We start from the raw sequence: 26,751 nt of genomic DNA, 5'->3' as shown, positions 1-26,751 counted from the left end.
GGAAGTTGGTAGGAACTTAAGTAGAAACTGGTAAACTGATATCTTACCTCTGGGCTCCTTTGTAATTCATCCACCACCCACAAGACCTTGGGCCAAGATTCCCATTTTGGCCTCATATACTAATTTTGGACCAACTGGTCAGTGCTCAGCTGGGCGTGGTGGCTGTGTGGGTGGGGACCACCGGGTAGGGGAGGAAGTGGGACTGGTGAATCAGGCGGGGGCCCGGCTTCAGCACGGCCTGACTCACCCCAGACCATGGGAATGGGCACTCTGGGGCCAGTGGCGCCATCTCTGAGCAGCACCAGGGCTGTCAGTGCATCATTAGTGGTTGCGAGTGCTTGCCCAGCACTTCTCACAAGGTGGCCTCAGGGCCTGCCCACATGCCATCTGGGTAATTACGTCCTATTTACCTTCCTGCAGATCCAGATGAACAAGCACTTCACTTCCCGACTTAACCTCTGTGTGCCACCCTGAGTGATACGGTGAGTTTAGCCTTAAAAAATCATACTTTTCAACCTGATCAACCCTGTTCCCTCACACTTCATGCTGGAAGACTCAGTAGACTTAGATGTAGGGTCTTTGTTTGCCTTTGTCTTTGTCAGCTGCAAACTGATTTCCCAGAGAAACCCAGACAGACCCTACTGCCAGAGTGGACGCTTGATACAGGAGGGTTCCTCACGTTTCCCCCCCTTCCTACCTCCAGTTAAGTCGGCTTCTTCACTCTGATGAAACAACCCTCCCTCACTTTTCAATTGATGTGGTTCAGCTGGTGTCAGTTCTACCCCCAGTACCAGGCTGGCTTACCAGAACACTGTAATCTCTTGGCCATAGTGATTGGTTCTGAGAGTTTTGTGGAACACTCAGAAGAGAATCATTCCCTACTGCGGTTACTGAGAGCATAGAATATAGGCCAAAAGTTACTGGCAGCGTTTTTTTCTTTTTTAAGATGACCCTTATGTGCCAAGAACTGCCTTAAGTGTCTTTATGTGTACTGTCTCACTGACTTCCCACATCAACCCTGTAAACTGTAAGTTCTATTATATGAGGCAGCATAATTTGGGAATCAATAGTGCTAATTCTGGAACCAGACTACCTGGATTTAACTTCTGGTTCCATCATTTGCTAGTTGTGTAACAGGTAAGTTATTTAAACTTTCTGCACCTCAGTTTCCTCATCTGTAAAATGGGGCTACTAATGGCACCTACCTCACAGGTTGTTGTGAAAATCAGTGAATTTATTTACACAGAGTACTGGGAAGAACACAAGGCAGAAGAGCAAGTGCTCAAAATTTCAGCCATCACTGTCACTATCACCATCATCCTCATGTCCCATTTAAAGACAAGGAAACTAAGGCATAGAGATGTTAAGAAATATGTCTGCAGTTGTGCAACTAGTCAGTGATGGCCTGGGGATTTGAATCAAGACTGCTTCTGGCTCCAGAGATGGTATTCTATTTATTTATTTAGCCACGCCACGCAGCTTGTGGGATCTTAGTTCCCCAACTAGGGATCAAACCCACGCCCCTGCAGTGGAAGACTGGAGTCCTAACAACTGGACCGCCAGGGAATTCCTGATGTGTTCTTAACCATGAAACAGAACTTCCTGTGCCCAAGGGCATCACCTTGGTCTGCAGAAAACAGAGGTAACACACACATAAAGCATAGCTGAGCGGTAGAGAAGGTAAAACAAAGAGTCCTGAGGACATTTTTAGGGCCTCTTGAACCAGTTGTTAGACCGTACGGCTGCTGTAACAAAAATGCCATAGACTAGGAAGCATATAAACCACAAACTTGTCACAGCTCTAGAAGCTGGCAAGTCCAAGATCAAGGTGCTGGCAAACTCAGTATCTGGTGAATGTCACCTCACTGTGTCCACACATGGTGGAAGGAATGAAAGAGCTCTCTGGAGTCTCTTTATAAAGGCACGAGTATCATGCATGAGGGCTCTACTCTAAGGACCAAATCATCTCCCAAAGGCCCCCACCTCTTCTTAATACCATCATCACCTTGGGGGATGGGGGGGTTGTAACATACAAATCTTTCAGGGACACAAACATTCAGTCTGGTGCTTGTCCACACCAGACAAGCCAGGAACCCAAACTCCCTTTGGAGTTTTCAATACACAACAATATTCCACCTCAGCCCAGCTTGTCCCTTCCAGTTGAAATCCCCTGTAAACTTAACTGAAATAGCAATTCAAAGCTCATCCTCAAGACCGTCTTCATATGCTGAGCCTGAATGACCCCAAAGAAGAGAAAACACTGCCTTGATAGAAGCTGCGCTAGGGTTACCACATCAGAGCTGTCTATTTGTTCGGTCATCCATTCATTTCATTCAAGCATCCTCCATGGATGGAATGACGTTAGTTGCCAAGACATTCTGAGTGGACTAGGCATAATGCACTTCCGCATCAAAATATTAATGGTGTTCCCACAAGTATATTAATTAGGTCCAGCTCCAGCCTCAAGTACAGTCTCCATTCCCCTTCTGTCTGTTAGAACAGAAGTCTTTGGAAGCTTGCAATCTGTCAGATCTTTTCTGAGCTCTGCATATCTACTGGTATAGCTGGACTCTGGCCTGTCTTTAAATGCAAAAGATAATGGGGAATTTCTACATAGACTAAATTATTCATCTCCATCGAACAACATAAGCAGTATTCAATCTTCATCTCTGGACACAGTCTTCCCAGATCAAAATATTCGATCGAGGTCCAAACAGGAAACGCAAACGCCAAACAGGTGACTTAGAAGGTAGGGTCAAGCCTTCCAGCCAGCAAGGTGAGCTGTGTCCTTCTGTGCATCAGAGCTGCACACAGAGAACCCTTGAGGCCTGAGATTACTTTTGATTTTTAAATCACAAGCGTCATAGAAAATATACAATGAAAAACCCAATGATTCCTTGGAGAGTTCATTGCTCTCCCTGTCTCCTTTGATTCCCCTGCCTCCTCTCCACATCCTTTGAACTCCTAAAAGGACACTTTGAAGGCATGTCATAAAACAGTTTTTCATTCATGCTTTGCTCTTTGATGATCTTGCTGTTTGTCTGAATTGCAGCGTCCACAGGATGTCGGCCGGGCAAGCTGAAAGCCAATACTGATGAGGAAGGGCCAAGCAAGGATGAGCCTGAGCGGTGCTCATCAATAAGAAGAAACCGGAAAGGAGGAAAGAGCCAGACAGGAAGGACCCGAACAGGATTTCTGGTCTCTCTTGCAGGTCTTATCCTTCAGAGTGGCCTCCTGTGAGAGAGGCCTAGAGCACTGGAACCTAACGACAGCTCCCAGCCTTGAAGGTTTTGTACAAGTGTTTCCCTCCTGCTCTGGCCTCAAACATGAGAGCTCTCTGCTCACCCCAGACTGCACTAAGCCAGCTCCCACTTAATGAGAAAGATGATGGGCTTTGATTTTTCCCAACCTCTTCCAATGTCCCTAGTGCAAGATTCCTTTCATTGCAAGACTAGCAAGACACCATGAGGTGGGAAAAGGAAAGAGAGAGGTAGCCAGGCAGGTCTGCAGACACACACCTTCTTTCACCTTGCCTACTGACTCTGTGGTCGAGAACTAAGACTCTTATATATGACTCTTAAGAATCCTAAAATACTCAAGTAATAACCAGTGGCCCTCAAAGCAGCAGCCCTGGCCTGGGGATGGTAACTATGATGAGGGCAAACAGAGCCTTCTGTGAACCTAAGTGTTCTGAGATCCAAAGGGAAAAGAAACCACACCCTTCCATGATGCAGTGAGTCTGATTCACGTGACGGAAGTGGCTGGGGATGGGGGGTGGTGTGGAGGTAAAACTCTTCATTCAGCTTTAAACAGTCAAAACATTAGAAGCCATCACTCCAGAGGCAGACGTGCAGTGTCAGAGGGGAGGGTGAAGACCTCACTCACTCTCAAGTGTTCAGTGAGTGCCTACCACACCCCGGGAGGACAAGAGTGAGCCAAACAGACAGATCTCTGCCCTTGTGGAGCTAACAATTCACTGAAAGGCCAGATGTTCAACACTGCCACTCATACGGGCATAATTATAAACTAGGTCACAAACCTTACAGTATAGGGTGTTATGAGAGCATTAACACAGAGACACCGTTTAGACATGGGGGCCAGGCTACAGGAAGACCTGGGAAGGCCCAATCTAAAAAGGTGACATTTAAGCTGAAAGGGAGACAAATGATGTTCTATCACCATGGAACAGTATGATATGCAGAGCAAACAGCATTTTATGCAAAAGGAACAGCATATGAGAAAGTCTGACTGAAGGGGAGTCAGATTGGAGGAGTCAGCAGTTAGCAAAAGACCTGTGATGAGTAAAGATGCGACCAATGCGTATCAAGCCCCACAACACACCAGGTGATAAACCCAATACCAGCAACACGGCAGTGAACATAATTCACAAAAGCCCTGTCCTCCTGCAGTTTACTTCCCAGATGCTACCTCGTCAGAAACCAGACGCCAGCAGAGCGACCAGTAATTCAGGCTGCCTAGATGAAGCAATCCATGATGACGCGATGGGCAGGGCCACTTCATACATGAGGGTTTCCTCGCCCAAAGGCTCAGAGTGTGGGCCACCAATACTGAGTGAGCAGCTACTCTCACTTTTCCCTGCATGGACAGATGCCAGACTGAAATCACCCATGGGGATGCGGCAGGGGACAGGCCAACCCAGTCAGACAAGGGGAGCACCCCTCTCTCCCCTGTGCTGGCAGTTCTGGCCCACGGTGGCCAGGGGTATGGAATGATCTCCAGGCCCTCCATCAACCAGTTCTAAGATCTGAACACAGTTCTGGCACAGAGCGCAGTAATTTGCAGCATGGGATTTTTTAATCAAACAGAACTGGCTTCTTGTCCCAGCTCTGCAACGTGCCAAGTGGGCCCAGAACTTTACCCTCTCTGAGCCTCTGTCTTAGTCTATAAAAGAGGATTAAGGGTTACTGGGACTTTGCATGTGAGGACTGAGAGAGTTAGGGCATGTGGAGTGCTGAGCACCCTTCATGGCGCTAAGCATCAGCTACTGGGGTATGAAGACTGGGAAGTGATAGATCCCACTTCCCTGCCTGGAGAAGCCAAACTTAATGTAATTTTTGTAAAGCCCAGAGTTACAGGCAAGCAATGAAGTGTCCTGCACAGCCCTCTCCCTTTTATTCACTCATTGCCTGGGAAACCAAGGCAGAGTTCAGCATCTCGCCTGGCCTAACCCCAGGACTTCAAAGTCAGGAATGTTCATTTCTGAGAACAGTGAAGCAACCACAGGAAGCGTGCAGCAGAAGCAACAACTGGCCGAATTAGTCCCATGGGAATTACTCGGAAATATCTTCCATTCAAAAAGACATTGTGAATTTTCCATTGCAAATATTTAATATCGAATTGGGTTCTCTCTTCCGCCTTTGTCAGTGGAGTGCTCAGAATAATTTTAATATTAGCCGAAGCCAAGGAAAATTACGAAGATAAATCTGCAACATTTCCTTCCTTTTCTCTCCCCCTCTCTCCCAGCCCATGACACATCCTACAGCCAAACTTCAGTGATCTGAAGTCTTCCACAGTTCAGCAGTTGCTTCTAAGACAAATGACATGGTTTAAACATTGGCCCTGCTACTTATAAATTTTAAGATTTTAGGCTAGTAACTTATGCTCTTTAAGCCTCAGTTTCTTCCTCCATAAAATGAAGACAATAAGAGTCTCATTAAGTTACTGAGAATGGAGGGAAAGTTCCAGAGGTGAATGTTACTTGCTATTATTACTACTATCTGTTCTCTTCCCACAGTGACCTAGGTCATCCAGAGATGGTCCAGAGACAGCTGGTCCAGCAGGCCCGCAACAAGCACTAACTGACCAAGGAGAAAACATCTTTGGCTGGAATGGGGTGAAGAGGTTCTGCATCCTCCTTGGAAACTGACAGGCTATGCAGAAGGAAGATCTGTGTGAAGTTTAGAGAATCCACCAGCAGCCAAGTCACCCTGCATTGACACAGAGAAAGCGCCTTCCTATTTCTTATCATTCCCAGTCCCCAGATCAGAGCTGACACCAGACCAAAATCCTAGACCTTGAGAGTTTATCTAAGGACCTCTATAGGGTTTTCTTTTCTTCTATCCCTCCCACTTCCCTTCCTACAGTGAATAATCCAGTATGACCTCATGGAACTTACAGTCTAGGAAGGAAGATGATAGAACATAAAGTCATCAATAGGAAAAGTCCTCTGAAGGAAATTAACTTCCTTCCATGTAGGAGGTGGAGAGTGACTGAGGACAGGATCTGAGGTGGGGTAGTATGGGAAGGCTGCTCCAATATAGGTCCTGAGGCTGCACCAGTGACCAAAAAAAAAAAAAGAAAAATGAAACTATCTTGCTAATTCTTTATTTTTGAGGCAATTAACAGGTCCAAGGTATAAGTGCTTGAGAATAAGTCAAAAGAGAAGTACTAGCCTGAGGGTTGTTCCATCTAATCCTCTCTTCCCCCACCAACAAACCATGAAAAGGTTAGCACAAGATGGTTAGCACAGGTTAGCACAGGACGATTGAGATGACCTCCCACAGATGACCCTGAAGCACTAGCAGAAATACTGCTAGACTAATAACAATCAGAACAGCAAGAACCACTTACTACATGGGGCATGTGCCAGGCAGCAGTCAGGCACTGCCTTGTATTCCCTGGTTTACTTCTCCCAGCATGGGGATGATGGTACTGTCACCCCACCAGCATCTCACTCGTGGGGAAACCCAAGAACAGGGAGGTAAAGCACCCTATGAGAACACAGCTATCTGGAGGTGGAGCAGGGATGCTTCGAAGTAGGTACTATTATCAGCTCCATCTTACAGTTGAAGAAACGAAGACAGAGAGGTCAACAGACCTGTCCAACTTGGTACAGCCCATGGTGGGTAGGAGGAGGACCAAGCTAGGCAGATGATGCCAGAGTCCAGGCACAGAATGACCTGAAGTGCATGCAGGAAACAGCAAGTCCTTCCATTTCTCTGCAGGGGCAGGTGAAAAGGAGATACAAAGAGACATCTATTAATATATTCATTCAATGAACATGAAAGCTGCACAGGACAGCCAAGCCTGGTACTGCTTTCTGGAGCTTCAGAGTAGCAAGAAAGCCAGAGATGGATGAGTTAATGCACGTTACTGATGTATACTCATAACCACTGGGACACACGGCAAGGAAAAGTTTACAGTGTGACGGGTGTAGATAAGGAGTGGTGAGGAAAAATCTGAGGCAGGTCCTTTCAAGGGTTCACCGAGTGAAGAGTGACCTTCCTTGGAAAGAACACGGCAAATCTGAGGAAATGACAGAAAGTGGAGAGACTGGGGTACACAAGGGAGGTGAGGGAGGTGGGGGACAGAAGAGGAGATTGGAGAGGTTGGCAGCAGAGAAGATTGAGAAAGTGGTGGGAAACCAGGCCGCAGGGAGCGCACAGGCCAGGCCAGGAAGCCTCCGCCCACAGGTCTGGGGGAAGGCGACACTGAGGCAGGCACAGCTCTGTCTAGGGAAGGTCATCTGGAAACAGGAATCGGGAGATTTAGGAGGAAGCAGGGCTAGAGGCACTGAAACAACACAATCCAGGGAAAAGGTAGTGGGTACCTGGAAGAGTACTTTTGAGTACTTTTTGATGCTTTGGAGCTGTGGTTTGAAGACCCTTGAGAGTCCCTTGGACTGCAAGGAGATCAAACCAGTCAATCCTAAAGGAAAACAATCCTGAATATTCATTGGAAAGACTGATGCTGAAGTTGAAGCTCTAATACTTTGGTCACCTGATGTGAAGAGCTGACTCACTGGAAAAGACCCTGACGCTGGGAAAGATTCAGGGCAGGAGAAGGGGATGACAGAGGACGAGATGGTTGGTTGGACGGCATCACTGACTCAATGGAAAATAGTTTCAGCAAACTCCAGGAGGTGGTGAAGGACAGGGAAGTCTGTGGCACTGCAGTCCCTGGGGTCACAAAGAGTCAGACACAACTGAGTGACTGAACAACAACCTGGAGAGGATGGTGGCAGGAGAAGAGGAGGGAAGGGATTCAAGAGAACCAGCAGAAACAGGAGGGACAGGAGCCTCTGATGCCTCAGGGGTCACCGGGGAAAGATGAGCCCATATGGGGACTGGGAGCATGAGGCTCTTTAAAAACCAGCAGGAAGACCCAGGGGCCATGCCAAGTGCAGTGTGAGCAAGCGCACTCCAGGAGGGCTGCTGGAGTGACAGCTACCGAGCTCTGGGCAGGACACCCAGAAATGCTCTAAGAAACAAATGACACTGGTCCCATTTCATTCACCAGCAAGCTGAGGCTCAGTGAGGCGGGCTGATGGTGTCTCCCTGGGCCAAAGCCACTTCCCTCCACCTCCCCGGGCGGCTTCCCTGCAGCTCTTCTTTGGGTTTAAATCCTTCTCTCATCTATACCCATTTGCTTGTGTTCTGCCAATCAAAGCAACAGAACCTTTCTGATGACCCATCCTGTGCTGGTCCGGGGACTGCCAGTCTTCAGGGAAAAGGTAACTCACAGGGAAGCTGTGTCTGACACACACACAAGTTTCTGAAACATGGATTTGTCATCAACATTTAAAAATCAGGTCATTCTACACACAAATCCAGATCTCAAAAGTCTCTTGGAAACCCAGATTATCTGGTGACACTGGGGCCACATCCTCACGAGCCAAGAACTGCTCTGAGTAGAGGCACTGCCCTCCTGAGTAACCACAGGACTTCTGGTTTACCACAGTCCTCACCCCAAACATCTAACACCCACAAAAGAAACACAACTATGTGCCCACTGAAGAAGCCTGCTCCTTTAAAATCAGCAGTCATTTTTATCTTCAGGGCAAAAGGGAGTGATGGAGACTGGGGCTAACCAGAGAATACAGCCTTCAAGTGTTGGAGAGCTCCCCGACTGCCTCATCTTCATAGACATTTGAGCCTCTGACCTCTGACTGTTAATATTTTAATCTTGTCGGGAGGTCGAGGAGCAAGGTTGCTTGCTACATGCTTGCATTCCTATCTGGAATCACCCAAGAAGAGTCCCTCCTCCATCTTGCTGCTACCCGCTCTCCACCCACTGCCACATGGATTCTAAGTTTCCATTCAAAGGCTGTCCAGCAGACATCCCAGGGAAGAGAGGAGACGGAAGTATATCTGCCCAGAACCAGTGTATCTATTCCCACTGGGGAAAAAATACAATCCAAGAGAAATAAGGGATCCTGCTGAGGCTGGCTCGGGCCTTCAATAAAATGGGACATTCTTTCAGAGCAGCGTCCTCATGAAGGAGCTAAGAAGGGAAAACACTTCTGATTGCACAGTACCCTCTCCCTCATGGAGACTTCGCATAGAACAGAAAAATGAAACACACCCCGGTTCCTCTCTAGAAAATCCCAACATGGGGACAGGGGCCAAGATGTAAAAGGGGAGAGGCGGGAGAGAGATCAGGGGAACAAAGAGGGAGGTGCCTGGTGACCTGCTCTGAAAGTAAAAGGGTGACTATTATTTCAGGGGTCCTGAGTTCCTGGGGTTAAGAAGGAAAGGACATGCCCGGTATCTCCCAACACTCTCTAATACTTAGAATTCCTACCCTCTCTCATTTCCATCTTACTGCATTCTCTGAAGTCTGGAGAGGATTTGTCAACAACTGACTAGTTCAGGCCCCTGGGAGAAAGAGCCATGCCCTCCAGCTTCAGGAGCCACCCACATGCACACACTTCCCAAGCTTCCATCTGTATCTAGCGGTGCTCTGGAGAACCCAGCCACCAAAGGGTTAAGTAGGGGAGTACAATGGGGTGATGTGATGAGCAACCGCAGACATGTTCCCGCCCCTCACAGAGTTTACAGCCAAGTAGGGGAGACAAACAGTAATCACATACATTCATGCATGCATTATTCAAAACAGAACCATGTACTCTGAAGACAAGAGATCACCCCGTACATGCATGTAATAAAATGATCAGGCATAGTGAGGGTGGTCAGGGGAGGAAGGATTTCCTGGGCAGCAGCTGCTCAAGAGAGTGGGGCAGGAAAAGCATTCCAGCAGAGGGAACAGCCGGTGCCCAAGAGGCAGTTACATCACTGTGCCTCCTGTCCTGTTTCCCCTTAATAAGCTCTGGTTTGGTTCCAGTGTGGTCCACTGGAAGGAGCTGAGGCAAAGCTGAGTGGGCTCTGGGAAGAAGCTGGAATAAGAACAGGTGGGAGAGAGCTCCATGGTCAACAGGGGCAGGATTCCCCAGAGACACCAGCCCCCCCACCAAGGTACAAGCTGCCTGGGAGGCAATGGAACCACTGGGTCATTTCTAGAGTGTAAGAATGTCAGCTCCCATCAGTGACAAACCAAACACAAGATGAGGATATAAGACATGTCCCCACCAAGCTCTCTGGAAGGCGGAGTCAGAAATTACTCAAGTCTAATTTCAAATACAAAAATAACTCAGAATTTTAAAAATCATCTTTTGTGGTACCTCTGATTCTTGCAAACAATACCTTCAATGTACAATCATTTTCAATTTGCGGAAGAGACTTCATTTCAACCTGGCAACTACCTTCAGAGGTGCTTCAAATAGCAGCCAGCGATCTTTATAAAACATGCCTCAGCTCATGAGGTGCCCCAGTTTTCAACTTTCCAATGGCTCCCACTGCATCTAAAATGAGACTGAAAAGCCACTCCTTGATCTGGCCCTTATCCACGGCATCAAGCTCACCTCATCCCCACTGCTCCCTACCCACCATTCTGCAATCAAAATGCCCTTTTGCTCAGTTCCTCAACCAGGTCAAACATGCCCCAGCCTCCTGGCCTTTGCACATGCTATTCCCTCTGCCAGGAATGCAATAACCACCTGCTCCCTTTCTCTTTCCTTGGCACTTTCTCTTTGCTTGGATCTCAACTTAAATATTACCACCTAAGAGACAGGCCTTCTATATTAGTCACATCATCAGAAGTAACACTCTTCCCACTCAGTCTCATCTCAAGCCTATTTTCTTTCTTTTTCAGATGTGTGTCCAACCAGGAATTCTCTCCAGTCCCTCCCAGCACTTTTCACTTTTCCACAATTTGCTTATTTCTCGTTAGGCTCTTCCACTAGACAAGCTCCAAAAGGAAAAACATCACACTGGCCCTGACAGTGATGTTTTCCTACCACCAGCACAGTGCCTGGCACATAGGAGCTGTCCAATCAGTGAGAACTGCTGAGTAAATATGTTGTGGGTTTTGCAAAATGCCTGTTGTGAACACCTCCAAAACATCCACTTGGCAAAGAAACAAGACTGGGGAACCACATTCTTGATCAGAGGACATCAGAGAGACATGACTATTGAATACCATTTGTCCTTAATTAGACTGAATCAGAAACAGAGCTTATAATCATAAAGGACATAGTTGAGACCATAATGGCACTTCTAACACAGGCTGAACATCAGACAAAAGTATTGCATCAATATAAAAGTTCCTGATAATTTGATAACTTCACCATTCTAAACTAGGAAAAGACAAATACTTTAGGAGGGAAGTGCCATACTTTCAAAAGTTCAGCAAAAATAAATATATTTGTGTATGTCTACAGACACTCACACATTGCATTTGTTCTCTCCATGCAATTTTTCTGTAGGTTTTTCAAAGTAAAAGGGGGGAGGGGCAGGGGAGAATAAACTGATGGATAAATAAGCAAATAAAAAGAGTTCAATTTCTCATTTTTGGTTGAAGTGATATGATTTGCCCAAGATCATATGCATAGCCCCTGGCACGGTTGAGATTTTGACTGAAATATCCAAACTCTCAGACTTTTTTACATTTCCACTGCAAATGACTCACCTGGACTTGTGATAGTTTCAAAAAGGTAAATTTCAGGGCCCTGAACTGAATTACTGGTTGGATACACGCCAGCTCAAAGAAACCAAAACAATGTTGGGCGACTAATCTAGGACTCAGGCTTCCAGACATTTTACCTTATAGAGTAAAAGTCTTCTCATTTGCATATATCTAGCCCAGAAACAATCATTCAAACATAAACCCTTTCTGCCTGCCCCCTCATGCTACGTGGATTATACCTCTAATAATAGTGAGTTACAGAAGTGGTAGAGGGAGAAAGACCAGCAATGAAGTTTTAATTTTCTATTTTTACTATAATTATTAAAACCATCTTTCTTGTTTTCTTTTCCACCGATGATCATTAGAGCCTGTGCAACTCTGCATGGTCAAACTCCTATTCACCCTTCAACTCCCAGCCTAGACTCCTCTTTCTCCTGGAAGACTTCCCTGATTTCTCCAGGATAATTTAGGAACCCTCCTTCTGGGTTCCCATGAGCCCTCTCCTTTCTGAATAAAAAATTAAATCTCATCATACTAATTTTTATTGTCTGGTTGCTTGCTGCTGCCCATCATGGAATCGCACCCCTCACGAGGGCAGAAGCTGGGATATCCGTGGTAAAACCTGTGCCTAGCCCACAGAGCACATGCGGCACTCCACTGAGTGAGCTGGCCCAAGCCCCCACCTCACCAGATCTTAGATGACCTGCGGAGGGCAGGCTGGGGCTGGCTCTCCTCAAGCAGCTCTAGAGAAGCTTTTCTTCTGCCTGTTGTTTCAGGTGTCCTGTATCACATCCCCTTTGGGACAGGAAGTGTCCTGTGTCACTGTTTTCTCCTCTTGTTCTGTTATCAAAGGCTGGACCAGGGAGTTCCCGAGCCAGAATCAGGGGGCTTGGGTCCAGTTACCCACCACCTGCTAGAACAGTGACTTGGCCGCAGTGCCAAATAGGGAACAACACATGCTTTATTAAATAATAATAACATACTGCTCACTCCATCTGGTCATTTCAGCTGAGGGATCAGCTTTAAAGTCTTGCCAGGGTGGGACAAGCAGAATGGCCTTCACGGGTGGCAAGAGGGGCAGATATGCAGGACAGAAGTTTTGGAAGCTCTGTGGATTTAACTACAGGGCTGTTTTTCACTTGTTCATCCCTTCCCAGGAAGACTCCAAACAGAAACTGTACGCTACTGGTGTCCATTTCAGTAACTGCAACTCAACATGGTGGAAAAAACAGTCCAATAATGCAGGTTTGATTCCCACCTCCCTCCCCATCTGGGCGCGTTATTTAACCTCTTGGAAACACAGTTCCAGTTGCCATGAATGGTGGCCAACACCTTCCTCATGAGACTGTGAACAGAAATGAAGACAATAATCAGATAACCCAGCATGTTGTAAATGATACACACTGCACAGAGTACTACAAAACTGTGACAGGATTCAGGAGAACCGCTCCCTTGAACAGATGACCTGCAGGAATTGGGAGAGTATGAAAGAGCAGGCTTGTTGGGGGTTACAGACTCACTTAGGAGAGACAGCACACAGATACCTGCTACAAATTCATCATGTATTCAGTCAGTCACAGTTGTAAAACTTGCTGGGGCCACGTGGGTACACAGAGGAGGCATAGATGCTGCATACGTTTTCTCATTCCTTATCCCTCCTTGCCACTCCTAGGCCCAGGATTTTCACAAGCCTAACACCTGACATGATGACACTCTTCACCTAAGGGTCCTATGAGGGTTGAGAAGACTGAATCTTTGTACATTACTGTCTTTTCTATTTTATACACACACACATCGCCAACTGAGAATTTAACTCAAAACTCTTTGTGTTTCTGTTTAGGGAAGTGTTTGCCCACATGGGGATCTTCTGGTCCTTGAACAGAACTCAGCATTCAGGAGACATCATCACCCTGGGGGGGAAGCAGGAAGCAGAATCAGTGCCCGCGTCCATGAACAGGATCTTTGTCCTATGTCCCAACATCCTTGAAAGCCACCTTCTGTGGGATCTGTCCCCCACGGAGCCTTTCTCCACCAAAGCCTGCCCGTATCTCCTGACTTCCGTCTAGTTCACCCCCCACACACCAGCGACCAGAGGCCTAACTTTGTCCTCATTACCTCTCAACTGGACTAGAGCCACTGCCTCCTGCAGTCTTCCTGGCTACGCATACTGATGCCCCTCCCCTCCCCACATCTACCCTACACTCTGCCATCAGAAAGGTCTGACTATAATGCTCAGAGCACAGAAGCCCCTTCCTGGGATCCTCCAGGGCCCCATGGCCTGCAGGCTCCATCCCACAGTCCCTAGGAAAGCACACAAGCTTCATTTTGTTCTGCAGCTTTAGCCTCCATGCTGTCCTTTCCTCCTTCATCTTATCAAAATGTTTGCAGCTTCCCCTCCCCCTCCCCACTTCCCCCCCACCCCGGGATTTTGCTATCTCTTTCTACCTCCCGGGAAGCCTTTCCCATCTCATCTCTGCCTAACTCTTATCACTCTTGAGGACTCACTGGGCACTTCCTCTAGGATGTGCTCTGGAAAGCCACAGCTGGAGCCAAAGACCCTTCCTCTGGTCCCACAGGCTCCCATTTAACTAGTTTAAACTGGAATTACAGGTCCATGAGCCCGACTCCCCAACTAGGTATTACCTTCCTCCAGGTAGGGAGTGGGCTGGATCCCCAGCATTCCCCAGCACCTAGCACCTCTGCTTAACACTTCCAATGACCAACAAATGTTTGCCGAGCTGAAGTGAACCTCCAATCCCCAAACAGAATCGCAATGAGCGCTTCAACCAAGAGACCCCTCCATCTGAGGAAGGCAAGAAACAAAAGGCTCCAGGTTGATGGAGCCCACACTGCCCTGGAAGACCTGGACCTGGATGCCCAGAGCAACAGGGAGACATCCAAGCACCGCCTAAGGAGAGAACAGGCATTACCCTGAAGCTGCCTCAGGCCAAGGACACCGTACCAGCCCAGTCTGCCTTGGGACTGTCCATCTCAAAACTGGATGTGTACGTCTGAGGGTACGTCCTTATGCCAAGGACTGCACAAAGCCACAGGACAAGAAGGGACACCCTCCTGGACAGTCAATCTAATACTCTTCAGCTTTTTTAAAACAGGCTTCCCTGATGGCTCAGTGGTAAAGAATTCACCTGCCAACGCAGAAGATGTGTGTTCAATCCCTGGGTCGGGAAGACACCCTGGAGGAGGGCATGGCAACCCAGTCCAGTGTTCTTGCCTGAAGAATCCCATGGACAGAGGAGCCTGGTGGGCTACAGTCCATGGGGTCACAAAAGAGTTGGGCATGACTTAGCAACTAAACAACAACATATATGGAGTACTTTCTATGTCTCAGGTACATATGTCAGTTCGTTTAATCTTCAAATTGGTCCCACAAAGTGGGTACTATGAGTTGCCCCCATTTTATGATGTGGAAACTAAGGCCCAGAAAGGTTAAATGAGCTGCCTGAAGTTATAAAGACAGCAAGCAGCAGCAGTGGGGTTCAGACATGGGCATATATCTCAAGTCCACTGCTAACCACTACATACTACACGGTCTTTCTTCAAACCACTTTACAGAAACAGAAAGCAATGTCATGGAATGAGTTGCACATCTCATGAGTTCTGGGTTTTTGTGTTTTTAAGATAACATATAGGACTTCAACACCCAGGCCTTGCTCACCCACCGCTCCAACCTCTTCTCCACCTCCCCCCTCTCCACGTTGGCTTCTTCTCAGTTTCTGGTAGGTGCCAAGTTGATTTCCAACAAGGAACTTTCACACATAGTGACCCTCTGCTGGGATTGTTCCACAGACCTTGCCAGGTCTCCAGCCAGCTGACCCCCTGGCTCAGGTTTCACCATGAACCTTGCCTGATGACCCTGCCCAGGTCTCCTCTGCTTTTCCATCCCAGCACCACGGTCATCCTCTCCACAGCAGGGTTCCCGGTGGGCGGCCACATGGTCGCCTTCTACAGCTGGACACTGTTTTCCTCATTGCCCCATAAAGCTCATGAGGACAGGAACCTTTCTGTTTTGTTCACCTTGCAGCCAGCAGTGAAACAGTCAAACGTTTACTAGATGTACAAACAACTGGGTGGACTGAGTGAACTCATTAATGAAAGGAAGGAAGAGCTGCAGGAGAAGAGGTACTGCCACCTTAGGCTTTCAACTCTGGGAGATAAGCCTTCACCAAGAGTAACGGTATTTTGGTGGAAAAATTTAAGACAAGACTTCAAGATTATGAGCCCATGGTTCTGGAGAAAGTGACCTACAGAAAACTCCAACTGGCTCATCTGTTCTGATTCCTGTGAACATGAACTTTGCCCTCTAAAAAGGCAGTCCTTGGAGAGGACGATGGAACTGCCCAGGATGACGTGCTTCAGGCAAGACTGGGCAGACAAGCACCCTCAATGCTGTTTGAAATTTACCCCAACTTCACCAAGCTAGAAGCACCTCGAATCCCTAGAGGAATCTTCCTGGGAATGAGCTCGCACAATTACTATTACCCTCAAATGTAAGAGCCAAACCTCCAAGTCTATACCATCCAAACTTAAGGCTGCAGTTCACCTTGCAAAGGGCGGGGGGTGGGGGGTGGGGTTCAGGCTGCTGCAGCCCCAGAGGTGGGGGGAAATCAAGCCTCAAACACAGCTAGGCTTTGGGTCACACAAGCACACCTCTGAAGCTTTTCCACCCATGCCCCTGGGAACATGTTTCTGAAAGGCAGCAGACGGGTAGGGGGTGAGGAGCAGATCATTATTAAAAAGACAACTGGAACCACAGGAGAGGAAATGTCTCTGCTATTACTCCCAGCAGGTCACTATTGTGGAAGAGAAGTAATACCATTTTAAAAGTGCCAAACAGGAAGGGAGGGCAGGTGGGGGGATAAAGGAGGTCAGAGTGGGTCAAAAAAAAAATAAAAAAATTTTAATGTCCTTCTTAAAGCAGAATTGTTCTGCAGGGAGACACCTTCAGAAAGTTTCCCTCCCTCCATTCTAATGAGATTTTTTTTCCCCCTAGTGTACAAATTTTTTTTTTCCAGGAAAGGGCAGGTCTTCTCTGCTTTTCTCTCCCTTTCTTTCTGGCTCCCTTACCAGGCCTCTTACACCTTCTGGCTTCCAAAAGCATCCTGAGGATACTTACTAACAGGAAGCCAGGCAAGAAGGGAACTGACACAGTCATGAGGTGACATAAGCCCACTGACAAGCTGCCAGTTCAGCCTATTGAAGATGTAACTGAAAAGCCAGCATTTCACTCAAACTAGGTCACCTCCGAGTGCTGTGGGTGTCAGCTGTTCATCACTGACAGAGGTTTCCCTGGGGACACGCAGAGGCCAAGGGGATGAGGGAGCGACAGAGACCAAGGAGGGAATTTGTGAGAGAGCTGGAGCAGAAGAACGGGAGGGAGACATGCACAGACAAGGCGGTCTCTGAAAGCAAACTGTGGAGATGCCACTTGTGTGGTATTTGGCTTTCGTGTTTCATACATTCCCTTCTTTCTGCTTGCTAACAAGCACTGTCTTCACTCAACAACAAAAGTCCCCCCAGATAAAGTGTCAGTACCTTAAGGCAAGGACTGCTGTTCTATTGGTGTCCTCAATTTCACCAAAAAACGAGCCATACCCAAAGTCAACATCTAATAGATGCCTAATGACTAGGCGATTATAAGAAGAAAAAAAAAAATACAGTGAACTGAGGCACATACGGGCTTTAGGGTTAGTCAAACTTGGGTCTGACACCTGGCTCCTTTTCTCATTAGCTGTGTCCCTGTGAGTAACTTTTCCAAGCTCTTGATGCTTCCAGCTCCCCATTCATAAAATAAGGAGCACCATATTGCCCAACTCCTACAGTTCCTGGAGATACTACATATGAAGCCTTGAGTGATGTGCCTGGCATAAAGTAAACATTCAGTAACTGAGTTATCATTATTATAATATTTCCTTGACGATTACTATTGCAAATGATGACAAGCATGCCCTGGTTCTGGGTTTCCCTAAGAGTCTCCTCATATGTCTGCCTTCTGCCCTTAACACCTGAGAAAACACCCATCTATTGGGCACTCAAGCTTCACTGGGCAGACTGAGGATGAAAGCAGCCCCAGGTTTTAAATAATTTCCTTTCTGAATGGGTGAAAGACTGGCAAGATAAACTGGTTTTCAGCAAGGCATTTTACATTATCTCTCATCTTACCCTTGTGGGTAAAAACAGAAGAACGTGGGCCAGGTGATAAGACAATTAAACAATTGATAACTGGTTTAACATCTACATTAGCCCTTTCTCCCTCAGACTGTGCTCTCTAGAATATCTGTTTACAGATCATTATTAGGTGTATCATTATTAGCAGGGCAGGGGAGGAGAACTTACAGTCAAAAATATTTAGAAAACTATGTTTAACAATTCCTTTTATTAGATTTTTTTTAATGTACTCATAAGCATCATGAGTCTTCAAGAATGGGTCATGGTCTGCAGCCTGATCCCCATGTATTTGATTATAGGGTTCCATTTTTGAGGAATCATCCTGCAGTCTAGGATCCTTCAGAATACACTCTGAGAATTGTTCACTCAAGTCCAAAGGGTACATGACACCAGTCGGCAGGTGTGTCCAGGAAGCAAACTGTGGCTCTGTTCTTGAACCTATCTGGTTCAACATCATTAATCAGTTGGCATGCCGATCAGGTCTGAAGATGACCCTAAGCTGAACAGGGAGGCTTATAGGAGAGATGGTATCATCTGGGTTATGGGCTAACAAGACATGTCAAAGCAATAAATATCAGGTCTGGCATATGTGGTCCAAAAACAATACAAAGCATTCAGGATGGTGGGAAATGGCGCTCAATGCAGTACATGTGTAAATGACTGGGAACTGTTTTGACGACGCAGAGGGAAAACAAGAAGCTGGGACCTTGGTGAATGTGTCTGAACTGCTAGATCAAACTTCACCTGAAAGCAGGGCCAACCCCCAGCCCACCTCTGTTACATTTATCAACAAACTCTAAATAGTGAATTTTCTTTTTTAAAATCTGCAACATAAACATTCCAAATAGACTGCACTGTCAAGTACACTGAGGTTTCCAAAGGAGACATACTTTAAAGAAGAAATGAAATAAGACTCAGGTCAAATCAAGGGGATATGTCTTAGCCTTCTGGCTGGTCAGATGACTCCTGGAGCTTAGCTTGTGCATGATATTGGGGGGGCCAACCTTAGAGGGACACAGGCAAACTAGGAAAATTTGGCAGGATGAATTGGGTGCCTCAAACCATGTTACACAAAGAATTACAGAAAAAACATTTTAAAAAGAGAGACACACAGACAAGAGATACAGAGATTTGGGTCTAGCCTTCCAAACAGAAGATGTGTGAGGGACACAGCATTCCATGAAGTAGGAAGCCAATGCTCCTTAATCTTCTAGAGGGAATAGACACACTTGAAAAACTACTGAAAGCTATGGAAACTTTCTCCAGGAAAATGTACATGCTAACAAAACTCTGTAAATATTTCAGGGGGTTGCTGCCTCCCCACCCCTAACTTCCATAGAAGCCCATCCATGGACTTCCTCTATAGAAGACCAAAACCAAGCTAAATCCTCACCAGGATTAGGCATTACCTGTGTGATGTCCCCACACCCACTCCTGCCACAATAATGAGATAGGAGCACGTGTGCATGCAAAGTCACTTCAGTCATGCGGAACTCTTTGCAACCCATGGACTGTAGCCCTCCAGGCTCCTCTGTCCATGTAATTTTCCAGGTAAGAATACTGGAGTGGGTTGCCATGCCCTCCTCCAGGGGATTGTCCCGATTCTGGGATCAAACCCACATCTCTTACATCTCCTGCATTGACAGACGGGTTCTTTACCACTAGTGCCACCTGTGAAGCCCCAATGGATGCTATTATAAGGAGGCAAGCATCAGCTCAGTAAAAGATACACATTCCTCCTCCTACACTGTTAGTGGGAATGTAAACTGGTACAGCCACTACAGAAAACAGTATGGAGGTTCCTTAAAAAACAAAAATATTCTGCATTTCTCTAATGAGCGATGGTGAGCATCTTTTCACGTGTTTAGTAGTCATACGATTCATGTTGATATATGGCAGAAACCAACACAAATTGTAAAGCAATTATCCTCTAATAAACAATAAGGAGATCCAACCAGTCCATCCTAAAGGAGATCAGTCCTGGGTGTTCATCGGAAGGACTGATGCTGAAGCTGAATCTCCAGTACTTTGGCCACCTCATGTGAAGAGTTGACTCATTGGAAAAGACCCTGATGCTGGGAGGGATTGGGGGCAGGAGAAGAAGGGGATGACAGAAGATGAGATGGCTGGATGGCATCACCAACTCGATGGACATGAGTCTGCGTAAACTCCGGGAGCTGGTGACGAACAGGGAGGCCTGGCGTGCTGCGATTCATGGGGTCACAAAGAGTCGGACACGACTAAGAGACTGAACTGAACTGAATAAACCATAATGGAAAAGAATATGAAAAACCATAAGTATGTATAACTGAATCACTTTGCTATATACCAGAAACTAACACTACATTGTAAATCAACTATATTTCAATAAAAAACAAAAACACAGAAGCATGCAAACACACAGTCTAAGTTGAGAATCACTGCTTAGAAAAATTAAGCTTTCTTTAAAAAAAGAAAAAAAAAAGACACAGACTTCTATCATGTCCTGCCATCTGGAAACAGGAAGGGCTGTCTGGCAAGTGGGGGGAGCTTATCTTCACTGGAGATATGCAAGCAAAGCTGGAAGAGCGTTTTCAGGGAGGTAATAAAGAGGTTCAATCATCCTGGACTCAGTGAGCCAAGGCCTTTCAGGTCTTTGCTACTTTAAAGGTGGTTTGAGGACCAGGAGCATCACCTGGGAGCTAGTTAGAAATGCAGAATCTCAGGTGACTTGTATGCAGTTTAAGAAGCACGGCTCTAAGGTATCTCGGATTCTCTATGAGGAGAGAAATAACAATACTCTCAGCAGTCAATGCCTCCAGAGATCTTCCTTTTAACTTTAAGTAAGTTTGGGTTTTGAGGCCATGAAGCAGGAACCCTTCTCTAAATCTCTTTCCTGTCCTCAACCCACCATCCTCAATCCACTGCTTGAATTATTTCTTTGTCGTCTCAAAAGCTACAAATGGAAAACTAAGGGGAAGAATGGAATAATATCCACTTTGCCTCTAATCCAGGTCCAGAACCTAAAGAATGAAAAAGCAATTTATAACAGGCATTTCAAGATCAACTCCTTTACTAAAAATAAAGGTAGGATTTATCATGTTCTCATACAGGCCATAACACCTATACAGGTTTTTTAATCCCTTATCTTACTTAGTCTTCATAGTTACAAGGTAATGATTATCATTTTTTCCTTTCATCTTACAGATGATGAATCTGAAGCTCAGAAAGGGTAAGTGACTTGCTCAGCCACACACAGCCAGTAAGAGGGGGAGACAGGTCTTGATGCCAATATTCAAGTTCTTAGCCACGAAGTCACACACTTATCGCCTTTAGAGAAAACTTCTGGTCTTCTGTTCTCTTCAACAAGCAGTAAAGGTAGTCTGAGGATGTCAGGTTCCCATAGAGCTCACCCAAGTTCTCCAGGGATGCAGCCAGGCCACTGGCTGGGCAGCTCCAAACACAGGTGCACCTGGGTCTCAGATCTCAGCCCTCCATTATATTCTGTTCATTACACAGGAAGACTTAGAGGTCATGCTTTCAAATCCTGGCCCCTTCCTCATTATCTGCTCCAGCATCAGAGTCCTCCCAGTCCTGTATTGACTTGCTTTATCTTCTGGCTGCTGTCCCATTGCCATTAGATCCCAGGCATTTGAGCAAAGTACACAGCTATCCAGTTCTGGCTGAACAGAATTGACTCGCCGTTTCTTCTCTGTAATTTTGGGCATAGTCTGAGAGGATTTAGAAGGTGTCATTGACTTGGAATTACAGTTCTTTGTTACAGAATGAATTTCCGGACCACGCTGAGGAGGCCAGCATTCCCCCTGGCTCCCACACAAGCAGCTTTGTTCCCCTTCAAAGTGTCCCTTCTAACTGCACTGTGAACATTCACTCTGGACTCTGCTGCGTCTCAAGGAGGAACCTTATCAAACAGAACTCGGACTTCCTCTAGTTCTTAACATCTGTGGCCTTCATTTGGAAATTCATCATGGGCTGCGTATTCTCCCTTTTGCTTCTTATTAAATTTTTTAATTTCCTATAGCAACTATACTCTTGCATGCTTTTGCCTTATACGCCCCAACTGGGTCCCTTAAGGCAGGGACCACCTTTTGGTTAACTCTGTTCCCATCACACCCGTCTGGCATGCCACCTTGCCTGTGTTAGACAGTCAGTGACAGCAGAACTGACTGAAAACAAACTGACTGAATTTTACATATTACCAAGCGCATCTGTGGCTATGTTCAAAGTGAATTCACTCTTCCAGATAGAGAACTTATTTGGAAGAGGGGGGTCACAACGGGGAGAAAACTAAACATATTGAGCACCTGAAGCAGATGGTGCTATGTAAAAAACCCTAACATTACAGTTTCAGTCCTAAAAGAGGTAACAATAAAAGTTGCTCCCATGAGGTAAGACTAAGCTACTAATCCCCCTGGTACAGCTGGAAACACAAAAGTTTCTTGAAGTTCAAGGATCCCAACCCACCTGGTTAGACAATACCCAAGCCAAAACCTTCTTCCTCGGCTGCTCTTGTTAGCACATACTCTAATTTTCAAACTGCTTCAAGAGGATTCTGGGAATTTTAAAATAAAGTAGCCTGAGAAATGGGCCACATAGTATTTTTTTTTATTTCTAATAACAAACAAACAAAAATCCTGCTAGAAAAAGCAGGGTATTTCCTCTAGCAGTAAGGGGCGGAGGGGAGTTAAGTAAAGTATTTTAAAACTTATATACGAAGTGCTGATTCACGTTTTGAAATACTGTCAGGTTTCTCTCCTCTCTTCAAAAATAACTCTTTCTGGTCTATTTTTCACTCAATGAATAGTTCTAGAGAGCCGACTATGCCCTGCAGCAGTCTACTCTATGCAGACAAAAACAGACGTGGGCTGCTGGCTATTTTACACTCGGTTCCTTCAGTATTGTAATTTCTTCTGCTCTAATTATCAGCCTTTACCATAGACTCTCTAACAGGGTCAGAGGAACCCCCAGGCCCCAAAGCAAGGCAGAATAATACAGTAACCAAAGCACAGACCTGGAAAAAAGTTCAAGTCTGTGTTACTCTACATGATGACCTCACAGGGAAAATAGGGCTGAAAAACACTCCTCATCTTGGAGTGCCTGACAATTTTATAAACATTCATTCATATCCACAAATATTTTTTTAATTTATAATTTATGTGAACAAATGAGAAACTTCTCTCAAGAAGTTCCCATAGAAGCCAACACTTTGAGACATTAGTTCTGATACATTCATGGGGCACACACCTCAGCCTCGCACAGTTGCAAAGGCTGGGTGAGAAGACACTCTGCTTCTACTGCCAGCATCCCAAGGCTCGGGGACTCCATGTAGCTGGAGTCTACGGAGGATTCTGGACACTGCATGTTAATGCATATCAGTCATCTCTCCTTACTGGTCCCCTCACTCCCCAGGGGTGAGAGTGAACTCAGGACCTCTCTGCCAGGCAGCTAAGGATGCCTCCTCAGGCAGCACCTTTAGTCACAGAGATGTTCTAGGCACAAAGAGCCCACTGGAAAGCATGGTCCTGCTCAGGAATTCATGGAGCTTTTAGCCCAGGGCTACTGCATTGTTCCTTCCACAGTATTTTCAGGACCAGCCATCACCCTGGGGGCTATGAGGCATGGCAGGGCTGGCTTCCTGGATCACTACAGAACTGCAAAGAGGCTTTCCGTCCCTTGCCTATGTTTTTCACCAGCCCACGCAATTCTCTCAACTCTCCTCACACTGCAAAGTGTTTTCTCCAGTTCTTCCTACAATTCCTACTAAGCTAACAGTGATGCTATCTGCTAGCACTTAACAACAGAAGGCTTAGTTTTGTTAGGTGGTTAGAATACGAAAAAGGAGTCCAGGATGGTGGTGGCTAAAAGACAAGGGAAAAGCCCGTGAAAATAGGGATAAAGGAAGGTCCTAGGACCAGACTGAGGATCTCAGGTAGAATAGACAGCACTCCTGGCTAGCCCAATTTACATAGGGCAGGCCCAGGGGGAGGGAAAAAAAAAACATAAAAAGAGGAGCCAAAAGGCCAGGGGCCTCCTTCCCTCCATCCCTCCCTCTTGCACACTCGCGCGCTCTCTCTCTCTCTCTTCTCTTCGCGTTTTTTGGGTCAACATGCCCTCACGCTTCGAGGATGTATTTTCCTTTTATTTTCTAAATAAAACTGAGCTGTAACACAGAGCTGTAACACTGATCTGTCCGAGAGCTGAGACATGGTCTGTCCAAGGGCTTTAACTTCTGTTGAACTTCCGTCGCTTCAAATTTTCATTGTGACGAGACAGAACCGAGGAAATTACACACTCCCACGACAGTTTAAAAAAAATAGAGAAGGGTTTGAGGGGAGATAGTAACTAGAAATCATATCTTCAGCCCTTATAAAAAATTGTCCTTTTCTTCCTTTGATTTCCTTTAATCTGGTCTCATTTCTTTCTACTGCTATGTTTTCCTTCATAAAAGTAACAACAAAAGCTAACATTTATTAAGCACCTCACTAATTTCAGATCCTTACATTCAAGTCTCACAACCACCCCAGGACATATATACTACAAGGATCCTAATGTTCTAGATGAGGAAACCTAGCTCATAGCCTTTAAGAATCTTGGCCAAGGTCACACAGCTAGTAGGTGGTAAAGCCAGAGGTCAAAAACAGGTGTGTGACTGCAAAGCCCATGTGCTTACCCACCTGAAGAAATGAGAACATCCTGTTTCTGTCAACTGGAGGCATAGCTTTCCTAGGAGCAGGAGAACAAGGCTGCAATCCACACTCAGACACTAACTTAGATACAGCATCCACCCCTCCTGGACTTCACCTCCCCCTTCACCGCCGCAAAAAGTTAACTGAAGGTGAAAATCAGATCATAAGGTGAAAGCGGCTTGCATTTTAGGAAAATGTGACATAAATCTAAAATGTTAAAATTAAACTAAGAATTAATTTTTGGAAGTATCTGAAATAAGTTTACAATAGTAAGTCTTGCTGGTCAGGCATAGATTTTAAATCTCTGTAGGGTTTTTTAAAATTTTTATTTATTCATTTATTTTTGGCTGTGCTGGGTCTTTGCTGCTGTGTGGACTTATCCCTAGTTGCTGCAAGCAGGAGCTACTCTCTAGCTGTGGTGCAGGCTTCTCATTGCAACGACTTCTCTTGTTGGGGAGCACAGGCTCTAGGGCTTCAGTCATTGTGGCCCGTTAGCTCAGTAGTTGCAGCTCCCAATCTCTAGAGCACAGGCACAATAGTTATGCCACATGGGCATAGTTGCTCAACAGTATATGGGATCTTCGTGGATCAGGAATGGAACCCATGTGTCCTGCATTGGCAGGCGGATTCTTTACCACTGAGCCACCAGGAAAGCCCTGTGGGTTTTTTAATTAGTAAAGCAAAACATGCTCATAACAAGATCAAATTATGCTGAAGCATATAAAGTGATTTTTTTAAGGGAGAAAATGAGAAAGAAAAGAAGTTTTCCCCATTGGGTTCAGCCTAAGTATTTTTCAAGACTTTTCCAAGAACATACTAATATAGTATACATACAGATTTATATGCATATACCATTTTGTTTCTCAAAAATCAGGATCATATCCTATACTTTTGAAACTTCTTCTTACTCAATACTGTATTTTTTACATATCTCCACATCAGAAATATTTGTACAGAACTACCTCAGTCTTTTTAATCAACACAACAGCATTATATGCATCAACTACAATTTAATCAGTTACTTGAAAAACACTTGGATTATTAGTATTTCAGTCATATACATCATAAGAACCTTTAGTTGACAGTATGCGTCCCAGTGACCCATCAACTGATTAGGGTTATGACGTCTGGTATCAGTGATGAAAGAGAGCATATCTTCAGTTTAATAAAAGATCTAACTTATATATATAAAACCATCCCAGCTGCCGAGATCACTAGTTTTTCAACAAACATACAACTGAACACCACATCATTCATTTGTTCATTCATTTATAAGTACTTCTGGTCTACCAAACTCTAACCTAACCCCAAAAGTTTAAATTAATCAAAAGACCAAGCCTCACTTCCCACACTTGAGGAACTGAGGATTCAGGCAGCAGACACAGTCATCAGTGCGTTCTGTATCACGTTTAAGAGCTATTCTAGATTAAAGTGAAGGAGCATGTCAGTCTGGAGGAGATGCAGATGCCTGAGAACAAACAGCTAAGAAGTGCCTGGAGTAGGAATCTGCTGCAATAAGAAAGTCACAATAAGAGACAGGGCAATCTGATTTTATAAGATCTTATAAAAGCACTCAGGGTGTTCAGAGAACTTCGATCATTCAATACAGAGAGCTTCTAGAAGGGAAATGCCAGGAAAGAATGATGGAAAGAGAAATTGAAATTGAGGCTGAAGGGCCTTGACTATAAAGTTAAGAAATTTGGATTGGAGGTTGTCAGAGGGGAAACACCTCTCTAGGGGCATTTTGGATATACCACAATTTCTTTATCCGTTCATCTGCAAATGGACTTCTGTGTTGTTTCTGGGTTTTGACCACTACAAATAAAGCTGCTATGAATATTCATATATGAATCAGCTTGCATCCTTTCTTTTCTCTTGGGTAAATAACTAGGAGTGGAATAGCTAGGTAACAAAGGAAGTATGCGCTTGACTTTTTTTTTTTTTTTTTTTTGTACTTAACTTTTTAAGAAACTTGCCAAACTATTTTCCAAAGTGGCCATACTATTTAACTTTCCCACCAGGAGCGTAGCAGAGTCAAGTATCCACATCCTTGCCAACTCTTAGTATGGTCAGTCTTTCAATTTCCAGCAATTCTAACAGGTACTAGTGTTCTCTC

The 26,751-nt window shown here is 45.6% G+C and overlaps 1 protein-coding gene across 6 annotated transcripts in view; it reads right to left on the bottom strand.

Moving 5' to 3' along the window:
• LOC133062507 (uncharacterized) overlaps positions 1 to 26,751 on the bottom strand; it is a 267,806-nt gene that overhangs the window by 155,855 nt on the left and 85,200 nt on the right. The window contains exon 6 of one of the 6 annotated variants that reach the window (XR_009694181.1): positions 13,179 to 13,673. The exons of the other annotated variants lie outside the window; for them this stretch is intronic. The gene's annotated coding sequence lies outside the window, so the exon portion shown is untranslated. Of the gene's footprint in view, positions 1 to 13,178; positions 13,674 to 26,751 lie in introns of those variants that run through there. 6 annotated transcript variants of the gene reach the window in all.

Source organism: Dama dama, chromosome 9 (assembly GCF_033118175.1).
Source record: "Dama dama isolate Ldn47 chromosome 9, ASM3311817v1, whole genome shotgun sequence".
Lineage (NCBI taxonomy): Eukaryota > Metazoa > Chordata > Mammalia > Artiodactyla > Cervidae > Dama > Dama dama.
Note: the sequence above shows the minus strand (reverse complement) of the source record. Positions and strands in the feature narration are given on the sequence as shown.